Here is an 18,036-nt window from a genome sequence, read left to right as displayed (position 1 = left end):
TTCATGAATGCTGTAAGATCAAAATTCTGTAAGATAAGTCCCCCTCTATTTCAGCTTCACTTCACAAGTTAAGTATATCTCATGATAGGAATGCAGTATGTGCCTCATATATTAATATGCCTCAGTGTTCTTTCTGTTCTGGTGGATCTTGCCACTCTTTTGTGTTATGGATTCCTCACTTTAACCAGGAAAGTATTTTTTATTATTGTCAATAATAATAATATCTAAAATGCATCTATTATTTTTAAATTTCTCAAAAACCTCTGATCTCATTCTAACACATTGTCCTGCCCATGTTAAACTCAGTATTTGTTGGATGATTGCCCCTCCCTGCCTCCCCGCAACCCTGGAAATCCTGGAGAACACATAGAGTATTGCTACAGATGGGGAAACTGAGTCTCAGAGAGGTTAAGGAACTAGCTCCGGGTCACATAGGCAATGAATGACAGTGCTGGATAAAAATCCTTTGTCCATCTGTTTATTCCAGGCAGCAAAAGGAACCTAGAGACAATGAGTGCCCCAGGAGACACAAGCGTGTGAGGGCAACAGATTCTGCTCAGAGGGCTCAAAAGGTGTCCAACATGTTTCTGGACAGATTTTTCTCTTGTCAGAAAAAGCAGCTGATGTTAATTTGCTATCTACTAATTTTCTCCCGAGACAGATAACAGAAAGGAACAAATTGTGTGTGTGGATGCCAATGATGAAATGTGTGGGTGGAGTGGGAGTGGGGGTGGAGGGGGCGTGGCACCACCAGGAGCCCAGAGCCACCCCCCTCCCTACTCACCCCTGTAGAGCACAGACTTGAGTCAGTCTTCAAATTCCTGGATGTTTATCAGCTGATGTCACAATATTGTAAGATTTTGTATCTTTTAAGCAAATAATAGTATCAGCTTTGATAGGATGAGTATACACCCCTTTCTCACAATCTGGTCTCCATGATTGTGCAACAATGCTCCATGCTGTAGTGGGTCACTGCTGGATCATCAGCTCTCCAGCCATGGCCATACCTACCTGCGCAGAGTCCTGGTGGGGAGGAAGCCTCACTCCCCAGAGATCCCTTTAGGAAATTTAGGTCAGCAGGATCTAATTACCCTACTGGCTCAGAGCTGAGATTTTAAGATTAATGCCGAAGGAGGGTGGAGTGGGAGTGCTGAAGACTCCTAATTGGGAACCATCTGTTTCAGGGCCCTCACATCAAAGGTGGGGTCTCTGGCCCTAAATGAACAGATCCTGCCACTTGAATTACACGCAATCTGCCCCAGTCTGCCCCAGAAGGTCTCCTCCAGAATAAGAGGTGAAGCCTGGAGGAGTCCCTCTCAGGAGGCTGACAACAGCCGGAGCGAGGGGCATACACTCCCTGCGTAACACACCCCACCATGCCTACTCCTCCAAGGGAGACACCCGAAGCACAGAAGTGGCCGTCCTTTTTAGGAATTAGGTTACTCTGGGGGTATACCAGTAACTTGGAAAGACTCCTTTGCCATCCTGGGTGTTTTCACAGTTCTTCCAAGTGCTATTCCATCCTGGGACAACTGACGGTTCTCACATTGCAAAGGGGCTGAAGGGGGGTCCTGGGCTCTCTTGAAATCTCACCCAGCCCTGGATCGCTGACCGTGGCTACCCACCTGAGCAGCCTGGGTTCCTAGACAACTGGAAGTGGCAGCGTTAACTGAGCCACCAGAATGCCCACCAACGCTCACTCTGCCCAAGGTAGCTAGTCGAGCCTTAGTAATTTTTATATTCAAAACAAAACAAAGCTGATTTTCAGCACAGCGAAGTGAGATACCTGAAACGATAACAGAGTCCTTTTGGGCTGGAGGTTCTGACCCAGCAGGGCCTTTGCACCAGTTAGGGCGCCCTCACCTTAGAGGTCTGACCACAGCAATCTCATATTACGCTGATATAGTTACAGAGTTAGAGTAAAGATGAAAAAAACTCGACCACTTTGTTACCGCTCCAGTAACGCTGCTCCCCCACCTCCTTCGGTGGACACTACACACACGGGTGAGAGATGCAGGGGGATCTTCCTCCTAAAACACGAATTTCTTTAAAACGTTCCCGGTTCTATGGCTGCGGAGGGGCATTCCCTGGAGGAGCCACGAGCCACGGGACACTCTGTACGAAGTCCTCGGGGAGGGGGACCCACCGGCAATCGCTCGCTCATTCATTCCACAAACACTCCTGGAGCGCTGCCTGCTGTATGCGCTGAGCCCTCGCGGGGTTCGGGAGTTCAGAGACCCCAGCGCCTGGGCTGGCGGTGGGGGAGCAGGGGGGATGGGGGTGGGGGCCGGGGAGGGAAGGGGGGTGGGTACCGGAACGGCAGCGCCTCCGGGGCGGGGCGGAGAGCCCCTGGATGGGCCGCGGCTTGCGTCCTCCTCTCCTGCGCCTCCGAATTACGGAACTTTAAGCTGCTGGGAATTTCAGATGAGGCAAGCGAGGCCTTGCTCCCGAGGTTATTGAAACAAACCCCACCGTCCCCAGAGGTTTTAAAAATTATTATTAGTAAGCCCCCTCCCCCGGCCGGCCGCGGCCCCGCGGGTGTTGCACCCCGGCCTCTCGCCCGGTGGAGGCTGCCCGGCGTTTCCCAAAGACGCCTCCGGAGGGACGCACGCTCCGGTGCCTCCCCGCGCGCCGCAGCGGCCGAGGGGGGGGCGGGGGGCGGCCGAGGGGGCGCCCGGCACAGGATGCCCCGCCGCCCCCCCGCAGCGCACAGCGCACAGCGCACAGCGCGGCGGAGCGGGAGCGGGAGCGGGAGCGGGAGCGGGAGCCCGGCCGAGGGGCGGGGCGGGGCGGGCGGGGCTCCCGGGGCGCCGGCCCCGCCCCCAGCGCGCTCCCCGCGCAGCACTTTAAAGCCTTCGCCTGCTTTTTCTTCTTCGCACAGAAGTCGCGCTCGGGCTCCCCGCGCGCTCGCAGCCGGAACGAGGCTCCAGGCGCTGGCGCCGGGGCCGCGGGAGGAGACGAGTTCGCTCCTCTCCCCGCGGCGGGCGGGCGCGGCCTCCTCGGCCCCAAGAGCGGCGGCGGCGGCGGCCTCCCAGGCGCGGTAGGCAGCGGGCACGGGCGGGGCGCGGGGTGGGGTCCGCGCGGGGTGGGCGCGGGGACCGTGGCCCTCGGGGAGCGGCTGGCGGGCGCGGGGCTGCGCGCTGGGGCCCTGGTGGGTGAGGGGCCGCGGGGAACCCCTCCCTCCCGCAGGTCCCGGGCGCGGGGGCCGGGCGCCGCCCAGCGCGGGTGCGGGCGCGGGTGCGGGCGCGGGTCGCGGCGTCCAGGGGTCCCACCGGCGGGGCCAGGCGGGGCGGGGGTCCTGGCGGCGCGGACACCGTGGCGCCGGGGGTGGAAGCTCGGCTGCCTGCAGACGCGGGGAGGGACCCCCGCCGATTCCCAGGTGCCCGGGCGCCGAGGCCCCAGTTCCCGCGACGGTCCCCGGGCCGAGGCGGGGGCACCGACCTGCCCCTCCCACCCGGGGGCAGCGCGACCCCGCTGGGCGAACTTAGTTTCGCTTTTCCCGCCAGTCGGGTCCCGGATCTTCGGCGCGGCCCTCCTGGCCCCCTCGGGGCTCCCCCGCCCTGGCGGCTGCGCCTCCCCCAGGGAGCCCGCCGGGCGACACCCCGGGCGGCGCCTCCCTCCCCGCCGTCCCGGAGCCGCCGCAGCCTCTCCCGGCACCAAGGGGGGAGCCGAGTGTTGTGTCAGCAGATCGATTAAAACAGAAAAAAAACAACAACAAAAAAAACAACCCAGAGCAGCCTGGGTCTGTCGGTGGCACGGCCCGGTTGTGTGGGGACTTGGTGATTGTCCTGTCTGGGTTCAGGGCAAAGGCTCCTGGAATGCTTCCTGGCCCCAGGCGCGGTGGCTTCCCCTGATGGGAGACTGCAAGTGTGTGTGTGAGTGTGTGTGTGTCTGAGCACGTCAGGGTGGTGTGTACGAGTGTGTCTGGGAGATTAAGTGTGCGTGAGTGTGTGTGTGTGTCTGCAGTGTGTGTTTCTGTGTCTTTGTGTATCTGTGGACATCAGTAAGTGTGCGCCTGGGGCGAGTGTGGTGAGTGCATCTGCTTGGGGTGAGTGTGTGTCTCTATGAGTGTGCGTGTACGTGTGTGTGTGTGTGTGTGTGCGTGCCATCTATGGTAACCTGGCAGTGGGGCTGCTGGTTACCGAGAGCTGCTTGGCCTGACTATTCCTTGCTTGGTTTTTTTTCTCAAAAGTGGGCTGTGCGGACCGGTCGCCCTGCCCGTGCCAGCTGAAGTGGACACAGCCTTCCTTCTCCTTCTCTCTCTTTTTCTCTGAAAATGAACCCGAGGGTTTGAGGGTGAGTTGGCAGGGGCTGCTTCCTGAGTGAGTAATATTTAATTAAACTCTCTAGCCGGTAGCATCAGAAACTGGTCATGAGCTGAGTTTTAACAGGTGGTGATGGTAAAAACGCCATCCCTGGTGACTACAGTTTGGTGTCCTTGGCAAAATTCTCTCCTGGGATAGGGCAGCTGGGGAGGGGGCCCCAGAACTGCACCCCTGGTGTTGGGAGGACAGCAAACAAGGAAGGCAGTGGGGGCTTCTCTTCCCTTCTCTGCCCCATCCCTTTCTGCTACTCCCCCTCTAGGTGGTGGAAAGTGCTAGATTAAGCATGCAGGGCAGAGACAGGCTTCCCTTTGCTGAGGAATCACGGAGCTAGGGAAGCCCTATCTTACTCACAGGGCATCTGTGTAGGCCAACCTTTCCCTTCCCGGCAGAGGCCCGGGGAGGGGGGCTGACTTACAGAGGCTGTCCGTAGCCCTGGCTGTTGCTGAGTGTTACAGCCTCTGGTGCTGAGGTCATGGGCCGGGCCCCTCACACCTCCCCAGCTGTAAGGTGATGGACAAGATTAGATCATTTTAAGCACTTCTTGTTTTCTTACTCCTTTTTCTTCTGCAGAGAGTGCTTTACCCAGGGCGGTGGGGGGGGGGGGGCGGAGATTGCCAGTGGGGAGGTGTAGAGTGGCCTAATGCAGAAACTTTACGAATCCTTTTCTTTCCCAGCCTGGCTACATCAGGGAAGCAGTGGCACGTGGACCACAATGGTTCTGACAGTCACGGGGCAAGCAGGGGCAGACCTGATTTCAGGGAGGTCGGGGCTATGGGGTGATCGTGGGTTCTAGGGGTCACACTGCTCTTAGGAAGGAGTGGTCCTGCCAGGGGCCCTGGGTGATGTCACTTTGTTGCTGGGTGAGGCTACATTCCTTGCGCTGCTCCAACAAGGCTAAAACCACCCTTCAGTGGGCTCCTGGGGCTGCCTCCTAAAACTCTGTGGGTCCCCCAGGCATTCAGTGTAGGTATTTAATTTCTCCTCTGAAGCCTGGGAACAGAACGGGGGTCTAGCTGGTGGAGGCCAGTGCTGACCCTGTTCACTAGGAACAATGGAGACTGCGCTCCCCTGCCTGGGCCTGGTCCCTTGGACCTTTCCTTTCCTTGGGTGAGCAGAGACTTGCCTACTGCTGTGTTTTCACACTTAGGAAAACCTCTGACTCTACAGCTTGAGGGTTTTGTCCAGGAATTTCACACCAGTTCTTTTCAAGAAATAGGTTGTGGCTCTTGTGCATAATCAGTTTATTTTTTGGTTTCTGAAAAGTTTGAGAACGAGGATCTTTATTGGGCAAAAGCACAGGGCAGGCGTAGGTGTGCCTCTGCCAGCCTAAGGATACAATACCCTGCCCCTCCCTCACAAGCCTGACTGATGAACCCAGACTTTTATTTTAGACTTCCAAAATAGTGCTTTTTTTTTTATTTTTCCCAGTCACCTGATAGAGTGAGTCCCTCCTAATCTAAAAAGTCCAGCTCACAGCCAGGTGCCAGGCATGTGCTGCATGCTTTACAGGCATGATGTTGTTTGATGATGACGGTGGTAGTGGTAGTGAGAGTAGGAAATGGTTTTATAGCACATGCTAGTACCAGGCTCTCATCTGAGTCCTTGACACACTAACCCTTGTACTTTTCTTAAGAACCCTGAGGCAGTGAGCTGGTTCTCCTACCATCCACCTCCTCCTGAGGTTGGAATGGCTGGCCATATGATCCAGCCGTAGTCTTGCTGCTACCAGGAGCAGAACAAAACTCTAACCCTATTTTTGGTGCCTAAGCTCTTTTTTTTTTTTTTAAGATTTTATTTATTTATTCATGAGAGGCAGAGAGAGAAGTAGGCTCCCTGCGGGGAGCCCGATGCAGGACTTGATCCCAGGACCCTGGGATCATGACCTGACCCGGAGGCAGACAGTCAACCTCTGAGCTACTCAGGTGCCCCTTATTTTTTTAATGAAAAAATTTTTATTATTATGGAAAATTTCAAATATATACCAAAGTTGGGAGAAGGGTGTAGGATCCCCTTACCAGCTTCAAGTGTCAACACCTACATGCACACCCATGCTCACATACATCTGTACACACCCACACAGGTGTACACGTACACACGCACACACTCATGCTGGACCATTCTGATACAAATCTCGGATGTGGTGTCAGGTCTCCTGTAAGTCCTTGCTAAGCATTTAAGTGAAATCTCAAGTCTCAAAGAAATAGACTGACCCCGGGATCCCTGGGTGGCGCAGCGGTTTGGCGCCTGCCTTTGGCCCAGGGCGCGATCCTGGAGACCCAGGATCGAATCCCACATCAGGCTCCCGGTGCATGGAGCCTGCTTCTCCCTCTGCCTATGTCTCTGCCTCTCTCTCTCTCTCTCTCTCTCTGTGACTATCATAAATAAATAAAAATTAAAAAAAAAAAAAAAAAAGAAATAGACTGACCCCACTGTGGGCAGGTTGAGGTAAGCACACTCTTCCTGACTTGGACTTAAGGGTCCTTCCTGGCTGCAGCAAGAGGAGGATGGCTCATTGGGAGATCTGTCTTGGTGTGGCCACCACCTCCCTCCCAGAGTCTTTGGGAAGCTTCTGGCTTGTCTTGTGTTTTAAGAGTCCTGTTCATTGCTTAACATTGCAAATAAATGAGTCCGCTGGTCATGGGACAAACCACGTCAACCACAGGCCTCGGCTCCCCATGGGCCTCCCTTGGCGATGCGGAGGAGAACCTGAAAGGCACAACCCTGCTTTGCTCCCCATTGAGGCTGGGCCTCGTGTAGGCATGGGCTTCGAGATGGGCCTGGGCGGCAGAGGATGTGGAAGTGGTTTGTCAACAAGCATGGCACCTGACCCAAGCTTCAACCCAAGCTTAACCGTCTCGATTGAACACACCACTGTGCGGGTAACATATGCAGGAGCGTGGGGGCACCTGCCACCCTTGGGGTGTCTCTGGGAAAATGAGGGACACAGTGGGTGATTTGGGCCTAAGACTAAGGCCGTGTGGGATGTAAATGCCACAGGGGGCAGGAATCCAGGATCTGCCTGGTGACAGGGTCTTGACAGCTGCCCCCACTGTGAACAGCCCTTGCCAGACAGGCTGCTTGTGGCCACGCAAATGCTGTCTCTGCTTTGGGGCCTGTGATGATTAAAAATGTTTCCTTGTGTCATGCTGCATCTGTTTCCATCTGCTTGAGACAGAGGCTGGCGGCATTTTCAAGGTGGAATCCTCAGGTTAGGTAACTATTTGGACACAAGGTATGAAGAAGTATGAAGAACTACAAATGTCTGTGAGCCTCCTGGCTAGTTTGAGGGTCAGAGTGGATGGCGACCCGATAGAGAAGGCTAGGGGCTAGGGGCATGGGGGTGCCTTAAGCCTCTCCTAGGTAGAAGTGGTCTGTGGATGTGTCCAGATGGCAGCTAGGCCTGGAGCTCTAGAGAGAGGCCTGGCTGGAGACAGAAACTCTGGAACCTTCCTTTCAAGGGGGTTTGCAGAAGAGCATCTGGCATGAGATGAGGCATGCCTGGGAATAGAACCCTTGCTCTGGCATTTTCATCTAGCACTGGGGGAGAGACCCTTGTACCAGCATCCTCAGGCCCTAGTGTACCTGCTTGGGCCTGCGTGTGTTCTGGACGGTCCACCTCTGACAGTGAGGGTTGGGCGTAGGGTCTCCACAGTGGGTGCCAGGCTGCCCAGGAGCCAGGTGGGAAGGCCTCCCTCGGTTTGGAGGTTTCTAACTTATCTCTTGTTTTATTGTAATATGTACATAACATCAAATTTCCTGTCTCAGCCACCCCTAAGTGTGCAGTGGTGCGGCATCAAGCACATTCACGCTACTGGGCAGCTGCCTCTATGTCCATCTCCCAGACTCTTTTTTCCAGCCTGCAAAACTCAAAGTCTGTCTGCATTAGATGCCAACTCCCCATTCTCTCTTCCCAGCCCCTGGCACTCTCCATTCTAGTCTGACTCCTCTACATCCCTCAGGTGGGTGGAATCCTATGCACTATCCTTCTGTGACTGGCTTATCTCACCCCATATGTTGTCCTCAGGTTCCTCTGTGGTGTAGCCTGTGTCAGAATGTCCTTCCATTTAAAAAAAAAATTATCTTATTTTGTATAGATTTGTATTTATTTATTCATGAGAGGCACAGAGAGAGAGAGGCAGATACATAGGCAGAGGGAGAAGCAGGCTCCATGCAGGGAGCCTGATGCAGGACTCGATCCCAGGACCTTGGGATCACAACCTGAGCCAAAGGCAGATGCTCAAGCACTGAACCACCCAGGCGTCCCTGAATGTCCTTCCTTTTTAAAGCTGAATAATACTCCCTTGTATGGATCTACCACATTTTGCTTATCCATTCATCCATGGATGGACTCTTAGTCTCCTTTTATTGCACTCCCTGAAAGCACAGCTCCAGGGAGGGGCCTCGTCATGGGCCTTTGGGGTGCTGGGGGGGGAGGTGCGGGGAAGGAGGGCACTGATGCTGGGCTGCTTGGGCCCCCTCTCTGCCCTGATGCGACTGGCCCAGCCCCACAGGCTGCTGCCCCCTCCAGCTGCTCGGACATAAGATGAGGCTGCCTGTGGGAGCTCGCAGGGCCCAGGGAGCCTGGGTCATGGGGTGGAGGGAGTCCCAGGGCTCTGGCTCCCCTTGGTCCCTGAGCCCCCAGAGCTGCCCTCAGGCTAAGAGGAGCAGCTCTTCCAGACACTGCTGCCAGCCTGCCTCCCACTCCCAGGTCAATGCCTCTGGTCTCCACTTCCTTGCTTCCTTGGCACTTCTGGGTCTTTCCAGGAGCTCCTGGATGGCACTGGCCCAACTGCCAATAATCACTGAACCTGCTGCCTTGATGCTGTTGCCCTTCCTTCCTGCTTAGGGAATTCTCTGCACCAGCCTCCGTTGGGGGGGAGGCGTCCTTCCCTCCCAGCATCCTCCCTCCCCCCCACCTCCTAATGTCCCTCACAGTCTCAATCCCCTGCATCTATGTCTCGCTGACTGCCCCCCCCCCCCCGCCACCCATGTTCCGTGCAGTCCAGCACTTTTCTACCTGGATGTTCTGCAAGCCCGTCTCGCTTAGGTTTTAAACCCTGACTCCCACGTGCCTCCCTCCTCCCAGGCCCGGTGGCTCACATGGTGCTCCTGCGGCGGCTCTGCCTCCACCTTCCACCCAGAAACCCAAGCCAGACACACACTCACCCCCTCGAGGAACCACGGGGAAGCTGGCAGTCATCCTGCTGGACTGGGCTGGGGAGCGGGCAGGGCCAGGCCTTGTGGGTGTCGCTCATCCCTCCGCCCTCAGTGCTCAGCACACATAGTAGGCTCCTACTGGATACCCACAAGACGGCTGGATGTGGGCAGGGCCGGTAGTTCAGTGCTTCTGAGCGGGCTTGGAGAGACCTGAATCTGGGCTCTGGGAAGGTGCCAGGCCCTGGTTGCTGGATGACCTGGACCCAGGCTTTCCCCTAGAGCCTCTGCCACCCTAACTGCACCCTAGCCGCCACTTGGTGGGGCGGCTGTGGGGGTTCAGGAAGGTGACGTGCATCAGCACTGGCCACAGTGCATAGTCTCGATGTGCTGGGGCGGGGGGTGGCATCGTCCCCAACAGACCCACCCACCATAGACCCTGGTGCCCTTTTCAATGTGCCTACCAGAACTTCCCCCGGGAGAATTTCCAGAAGTCCAAAACAAGCCTCCACTCTCACTATTTTTGGACTGCTTGTCATTCATTCTTTCATTCGCGCATATTGAAAGAATGAGTAGGCTGCATACTGTAGGCACATATTGAGTACCTACAGTATGCAGCCCATCTGCTGGGCTGAGGATACAAAGGGGAGGGGGAGTGTCACTCTCGGAGACCTCTCTGTCTGGTGTGGGAGATCAGCCTGTCTCCAGTGATGACCTTGCCAGGGCGTGGTGGGGAGGGTGGGGGGAGGTAGGTGGGCATTCCTGGTGGAAGGACAGCAGGCATGGGAGGCGAGTGGGGCCAGTGTGCCGCTGGCTGGGGCTAGGCGAGGGCAGAGAAGCTGGCAGACACCAGGAGGGGGCCTATGGGGTAGGGAGGGGGAGCTCTGACATGGGCTCCTCAGGGCCATGCTGAGGGCCTGTGGGGAGACTACTCCTCTAGGTCTGTCGTTTTTACCCCCTTGGCCGTGGGTCCCTATAGCAGAGTGGCCTCCTCGTGGTGGATGCTGCTTCCAGAAGAGTTGACTCAGCAAGTGTTCACTCTGAGTAGCCAGGATTGGACCGGGAAGAGCATTTTGGGCAGAGCAGAGCTGGGATGGCGTGGGGAGGGGCTGGGAAGAACTCTTCCCTGTGGAGATGGGTGGAGTGTTGGGGAACTGGGGTAGGCAGATGGGTCCAGCTTAGGGGCACAGGAAAGCCAGGCCAGGATGGTTTGAACATGATGGAGGAAGAAGAGCACATGCAGAGGTCAGGTGGACAAGAGGCAGCTCTGAAAGGCCAAGCACAGAAATTCAGGCACCGTGCTGGGCTTGGAGCCCCATTAGTAACAACAGTTACTGGAGGCTGGTGAGTCTGGGTGCGCTTGCAGGTGCTACGTGTGTGTGAAGTCAGGCTTCATGTGGTCTGTGAAGCCTGGCAGACGGTGCTGCCCCATTTTACAGATGAGAAGACAGATGCTTGGGGCCACTGAGCAATAAGGGGAGGAGCTGGGAGCCCAGCCCTGCAGCCTGGCTCCTGGGTTTACACCCTTACCCATGAAGCTCTGCCTCGAAGAAGCAGAAATAAGTGACGTGAGAGGCTAGAAGACCAGACGTCACTGTGGCCTGATAACTGGACATAGCGGGTCACTGAGAGTCAGAAGGGGCCCCAAGTTTGTGAGGATATGATGGCACTCCCAGCAGAAATGGGTTTGGGGCCCCGGTGGAGAGCCCTCACTGCCTCTTAATATGTGCTGGGGTCCTGACTACTTCCTTTTCTTTAAATTGAGGTGAATTTCATATAAGCTAAGACAGACCATCCCAAAGTGACCAGTTCAGTTGCATTTAGGACATTCACAATGCTGTGCAATCACCTCTGCCCCTCTACCCACTTCCCCAAATCTTCGTCACCCGAACAGAAAACCTCATACCTGTTAGCAGTCACTGTGCCTGCCCCCCACCCCCAGCCCCTGGCCGCCACCGGTCCGCCTCCTGTCTCTATGGATTTGCCTATTCCGGACATTTCCTATAATTGGAATCATCCACTCTGGGACCTTTTGTGTCTGGCTTCTGGCTAATTACGTTTGGCATGGAAGATTGCAGCGTTTCCTGAATAGAAGCTGGATTTCCCTTCGTGGCTCACTCAGGGGCCACTTGAAGGTGGGGACAGCTCTGTCCAGACAGCTTGTCTAAAACATTCACCTAGAACTGTAAACACCTGCCCCTCTGTGTATCCATCGCCACTGCTCTCCTGCTGCTGGCCGTCTTTTTCATTGTTTCAAACTTTTTCCGGTGATCTTTTTTAAATGAACACCTGGTGATGTCCACTCCTCTCTTGAAACCCATCCATAGGCATGTTGCTCTTAGGGAAAATCCCCAAATCTGAGATGTGGCCTGTAGGGCATGACCTTGTCTCAGGCTCACTTCGTGCAGCCACCCGCCGCCCCCTCCATCTCAAGCAGCAATGCCACATGTGTCCCCACGTGGACTGGCTCCGAGGCTGGGGGTCAGTAGCTCATGGAGCTGCTTCTCCCCCAGGCCACCTGGAGCTGGCAGCTGTTTCTAGGAGTGGGCACTGGCAGTATTGCAATTCGGTGCCACTTTCAAATCTTGCTGGCCCGTCTGGCACCAGGGCTTTCTTTGGCTTTAGCTGGTCATTCTGTCTCCTTCCTGTGGGTGTTTGCTGAGACCCGACCATCAGGCCCCAAGGGAGTGGACTGTCTCTGTCTCATTTGGGACATGACTGGGTGGGGCAGCGATGCCCTGACCAGTGTGCCATTTGCTCCGTGTCCACCCTTGAATGGATCAGCAGTTCCCCTGCCTTGGGGGACCCTGCAGAGCCCTGGTGCCATCGCTGTGGGTGGGGTGGGGGGCGGTTTGTAGAAAGGACACCAGTGGGGTGTCCCCCAGCATAGGAGAAGACCTGACCTGTCACACCTCCGGGGATGTTGGCTCTATCGTTGCTGGAGCCCCTGACAACTTTCCCCTGCCTTTTCTCTCCCACCCTCAGGCAAATATTTCAGTGAGGTTGTCTCGACTCCTGTCTGCTCAAAGCATGACTCTTTCAGAAATGGTGTTAACTGTTATCAAATGCCTGCTGTGTGTCAGGCACTGTACTTGCTGTTGTAGACGGATTTCTAATGCTTCAAACATTAACCTAGGAGTTATAGGTCTGGCCTGCCCCTTTACAAATAAGGAAAGTGAGCTTCAGAGATGTTTTCTGTGCTGCTGGAGGAGACACAGCTGCGTGGATAGTAAAAGGCTGGCCTGAATCCACAGCCTCTGTTCTCTATACTGTGACTGCTGAGCACACGGCGGGGGGGGGGGGGGGGGGAGGCATTTAGCACTTCTTGTCCCCAGGCATAATGCTGGCGAGAGTCTGTGATGGAGCAGATAGAGATGACAGGTGTGCACAGGAATCACTGGCTAGCTGTCAGGTGTGCTGGGTGGGCACGGAGAGCCTCCTGTGACTGTTCCAGACGATTTGTGCTAGGCTGGGGGAGGGGTCTCGGGATAGGGGTAGGGAGGTAGAGTGACCCCAAGGAGGAGGGACTGACCATTAGGAGGAGGATCATAGGAAGGTTGCTGTACAGCAGGGAGGCCTCGAATGCCAGGCCCTGGGCGGATGGATAGGAGGTGTCCCTAGATCCCTTCCTACCCCATTCACCCCAAAAGTTGTTCCTAAGAGGCATGGATAAACTAGAAATTTTTGTCTCCATCTGCCTCTGCCTCCTTCATTGAATACTCTGGCCAGGTCCTCTTAGGAGTCAAATCAAGCCCCTGGTCCTTTTCCTGGACGCTCTGGGACTCTCCTAGCAGACCGTAACCATCAGCAATTGGCTACAGGTCTGAGCAAGGCTGAGGTTTATGGCAGGGGTGGGCCTGAACCTCTGGTGAGAGCATGGGGAGGCTCTTTGAGGCTCCTGGACCCGCCAGAGCTAACTTCCCACCATTGGAAGGCACAGGAAACAGGCCACATGAGTAGGATCTTCCTGCTAGGTTGATCCCAGGACGCCTCATGCAATCCTGACATAAAACACAGGATTCAGAGCATGGTGATTTTTGTGCAGGGTGAGGGGCCCCATGCCAAGTTCTTGGGGCACCTACATGGATTTCTGAGGGATAACCCCCTGGACATATCAGAAAACCTGGGAATCAGAAGTGCGTTGCCTAATTACTCTGAAGTTGGGAGGAGGGTGTAGGGGGAGACCTGTGAGGGTTTTTGCTTGTCTGAGGGTCTTTGCAATTTGGAGATTTTTAGAAGCTCTGATGAGAAACGTCACCTTGCATTTGTGAAGCTTGAAAGAATCACCCTAAGGGGCAACACCAGTGTGAAATGTGTTTAATTATATGTAAATTATATATAAATGTCAGGGTCTCTTTGAACAAACTTCATCATCTTTGGAGATACATAGTGTTAAAAAAGATAGGGATTTCCCCTCTCTCCTTCTGGTTTTATCCTATTGGGCCAAATTTGAGCTGTTTTGTATTTTGCATGTTTTGTCCCCCTCCACTCCCACCCTGTACCCCCCAGGGTTGCAGCAAGCCCGTCTTCCTCACCACCGTGTCTCACTCAGCCATGTCCAGACGGCTCCAGCTTCATCGTCCAGCCAACATTCGCTGAATGCCGGAGCTGTCCCGGCTGTCACGGTCCCTGTGCTGAGGGAGATGCCCAGATGGCACCGACCCAGGGGACCATGTCTGAGCTGAGTCCAGAACTGAGACCAGGTTCCCCCCCCCAATCCTTCAGGTGTCTCACCACCCCTGAGGTTTTCCTTTGCTGTCCATGTTTACATGCATATTTTAAGTGGAAAACTTAGAGGCTATGCAGGCACAGAGATGGGTCTCATGAGCCCCACGTCTCCATGACCCAGTGCAGTGTTATCACCATTCATGTGTCTCTTTACTGTGCACGGGACACCCTCCTGTCTGCAAAGGTCCTGCTCAGGGGGTAACATCGAAGCCCCAGAGAAGCCCCGATGGGGCTCTTGTGCTGTGGATGCCACATCCCCTGGGCCCTGGTTTCATGTAGAGCCTCGGGCTGCCGCGCCCAAGTGGGAAGACCAGAGCATCTGACTTGGATCTTTTTTTGGGGGGGAAGTAGGGTTCTGTGCAAGACTTAACTTTGGGGGAAATTGAACTGCTGAAAATAAGTTTGGGGGCCAGTGTCCTAGAAGTAGACTGAGGGTGGTTTTCTATCGCCCCCTCCTGCCTCTGCCCTTCACCCAAAACATTTCAGTGAGGGGCAGGAGCAGGTAAAAGTCAATGTTGGGGGCCAGGCAGGATGGTTCTGCCCCAACTTGTTGGGCATTGGGCACAAAATGTGGCTCGATTGCCATATTTTGGGTGTCAGGGATGTGACCTCTGTATTCTTTCTGGGAAGGTGGGTTTGGAGCATCCATGGGGAACCAGATAAAATAGCTGTGGTGTGGCAATGTGAAAAAATGGAGTTGTCTTTCACACCTTAAGCCAGAGAATACGCAAGCATGAGGATACAAGAGCCCTTGTGATGACGAGTTTTTGCCTTGGTGTCACTGTTCCCCCTGAATTTTTAAAAAGACAAAGCAGGTAGAACCTGACTTTTCTGGGTATTATAGTGGGATGCAGTCTCTTCAAGGCTCAGAGTGCATACAGCAGGAGCTAAGGCAGGATTCAATTTCCGCAGTCTTATTGATACACAGTTCACATGCCATGCAGTTCACCCACTGTAAATGTCCACTTTGTTGATTTGATGGCAGCCAGCAACACCATCCTTGAATTTGTGACTTCTCACTATGCCAGCACTCTCTGTAGGTGGAAACCAGGGTCAGGGGATTGCAGTTTCTAGTCTTTTGAGTGTGGGCACCAGTAGAAGCAGTACAGTCATGGAAGTTCCTTGGGTAAGCAGCTCATGAGCTGCATTTTGTGAGGATTGGACAATCTCATGCCTTGTTATCTCACTGAGCCTCAGTCTTGGAAAGTACCTGTTAACAGCTGCCTAGGTAGAGTTTGGGGCTTTATGGAGGCTATAAAGGGGAAATGACTGGCAGTTACTCTTCCAATTGCCCAAAGCTGGGCCCAGGGCTGTCTTTGTGTCCCCAGTGGACTGTGCACACTGACTTTTCCTCCTGGGTTTAGACCAGTTTATTTACTGTTTATTGAGCACTTACTATGTGCCAGGCACCATGCTTGGCACCTTCCATGCATTAACCTACTTAGGGCTCCCAAGAGTGGAGTTGATTGTGTCCATTTTACAGATGAGAAAACTGAAGCCCCAAAACGTCAAATAACTAGCCTGGGATCACACAGCCAAGAAGTCAGGCTGGATGCATCCCCCGTCTATGCTCTGAATCACTGCCCCACGAGGCCTCTGAGCATGTAGAGGCTCATGATCTGGTGGGATGGGGAGTGGGTCAAAAGGCAGTAGTCATTGGGTTGCCACACAGTGTTGAATTACGTGATATGAGTGTGCTGGGGGTGCTCTGGGGGGGGGATGAGAACTTTCTGGAGGAGAGAAGCCTTAGTCAGACAAAGGAGGGAATGCAGGATGGGTCCCCAGGTGGAGGATGTACGAGGGCGCAGACTGGATGATAACTGGTTCCCATCGGCCTGTCTGTCCCTGCTGCATCTCGCTGGCCAGCCCTTAGCAGGTGCTCAGCAGAAACTGAATGAAGATGTGTTACTAGAGAGACAAGAGACTGGAGATCCTAAATCCTGTGTTTTTCCCTTCAGGAGTGACCCAGACACCTTGAGAATGCCCTCAAATGCTCACTTGACATTTTCAGCATCTCTGCTGGGCTGTGAGTAGATCCGGCTGTGTCCACCGAATCCCACCTCCCCTGCCCCCTCAAATAAACAGAACACCATAGCCAGCTGGGAGAGCTGGGGCGGGGGGGTGGTTTCTGGTTCTGCAAGCAGCCTCCCTGGGAGGCCCGCGCCTCAGCATCTGGACCCCCACTGCCCACCATCTGCGCGTCCAGAGGGATGAGGGCAGAGCCAGGCCTCTTGGTTCATTAGCGAAAGGAGAGGGAAGCAATTAGGGAACTGAGGATAGGACCCCAGCCCCTCGCTTCTGCACTCCGTCTAGTAAATCACGTAAAGAATTTCAGAGAATTACTGTCTCCTCCTTGATTTGCCCTCGGCCAGACTGGGGCGTAGGTCTTTTCACATCGTCTTGTTTTTCTCCAAGAAAAATCAGCCCGCAGCATCAGACTTTAATTACCTTCCCGAGGGACACTTACTGTGGATATTTCTAGTGACAAGTGGCTGAGGTCGTGCTCCTACATAAAATTAGGGTTTTAAACTGGGTCACAAACTGAGATGCCCCCAGAGGCTGGGAGGGAGGCACTAATGAAGCATCCGCACCCGCACCGGGTGGAAGGCTCTAGGGAGAGGGAGGGCTGTGGCTAAGCAGAGCGCGTGTATCCTGTGTCAGGGAGTGGCCTCTTACCCAGCCCTGGATCCACCGCACTGTGGGGTCACTGTGGGGTCCGTTTCTTTTTCCACCTAAGAGAATCCAGGAATCCAGGTGGTTTTGGCAAATAACTTAGTGGGGTTTTTGTTTGTTTGTTTTTTAAGAAACAACACAATAAAATGTCTGAGCCCTCCTTGTACAGGCGAAGAAGACAAGGTCACGGAGCTTCAGGGCTTAGGAATCCAGGACTGGACTTGTACCTATGGGCGCCTGGCCTGGCCCCCCTCCACCTCCCCAGGCTGCCTCCTGGGTAAGGCAGCAGGGCTGGAAACCAGCTCAGCCGATTCTGCTGCAGCGAGAGGGACAGAACTGGAGGGACAGAGCCTTACAGCAATCCGCTAGCCACAGCTCCCCGGTGGCAGGCACCTCCTCAAGCAGCAGCACGCGTTGCCGCCTGTTGGGTGCCAGACACAAACCACTTCCCATAGATGGTCCCTGTGAGCCTGGCAGTGTTCCTGGCAGGTTCTGTTGCCCCATTTTACAGATGAGGAAACTGAGACCCACAGGGGTTCAACTAACTGGATGGGGTGGGATCTGAATACGAGTCTGATCTCTCATGACCGAGTTTCACAAAGTGGGGACGGGGACGCGGTAAGCAGCGCATTTCACCCTCCACCTGGCGCAAACAGGCTCGCCCTCACGTTCAGCCGCGTCACCGGCAGTCTGGGGGACCTGGCCTGCGTGTTGGGACCCCCACTTCCCTCCTGGCTCGGGAACCTCGAGAGCACGGGCCGCTCCACCCACAGAGGCGCTACTCACAAGCTTGCTGACTAATTCTCTTTGCAAACGGTTCAGTTTCACAAGCTTGAGTTTCCAGTAACTACGTGGGTGGATTTGTTTCATTTTAGGGGAAAACAAAACAAAACAAAACATGGAGGGGGTTTTCTTTCCCAAGAAGAGGTCTGGCCAATGATGGGTTTAGTGTGTGCGGCTCCGGGCATCCCGGTGCGGCCGTGCGGCCAGCGGGGCCTCTTGGCAGGCAGACTCCGAGGTGGAAACTGCTTAGTCATGGACAAGCGGGGACCAGGTGCGGGAGTTCAGAGAGGTGCAGGGCCCCGTGGGCTTCCGCGCTCAGCCCTGCAGGCCTGGGAGGAGGGTGGGGAGAGGTGGGAGGACGGTGCCAGGTGGG

General features: G+C 55.0%; 1 protein-coding gene across 3 annotated transcripts in view; it reads left to right on the top strand.

Moving 5' to 3' along the window:
* Nucleotides 1-2,849: 2,849 nt before the first annotated feature.
* The window catches only part of SPSB1 (splA/ryanodine receptor domain and SOCS box containing 1), a 69,049-nt gene continuing 53,862 nt past the window's right edge, over nucleotides 2,850-18,036 (top strand). The window contains exon 1 of one of the 3 annotated variants that reach the window (XM_072819746.1): nucleotides 2,850-3,040. The gene's annotated coding sequence lies outside the window, so the exon portion shown is untranslated. Of the gene's footprint in view, nucleotides 3,041-4,192; nucleotides 4,297-16,165; nucleotides 16,234-18,036 lie in introns of those variants that run through there. The other 2 variants (XM_072819749.1, XM_072819747.1) reach the window with 2 other exon arrangements.

The sequence above is a fragment of the Canis lupus genome, chromosome 3 (genome assembly GCF_048164855.1).
Source record: "Canis lupus baileyi chromosome 3, mCanLup2.hap1, whole genome shotgun sequence".
NCBI classification, from domain to species: Eukaryota; Metazoa; Chordata; class Mammalia; order Carnivora; family Canidae; genus Canis; species Canis lupus.
The sequence above is the reverse complement of the archived record's forward strand: the minus strand, read 5'-3'. Positions and strand labels throughout refer to the sequence as shown.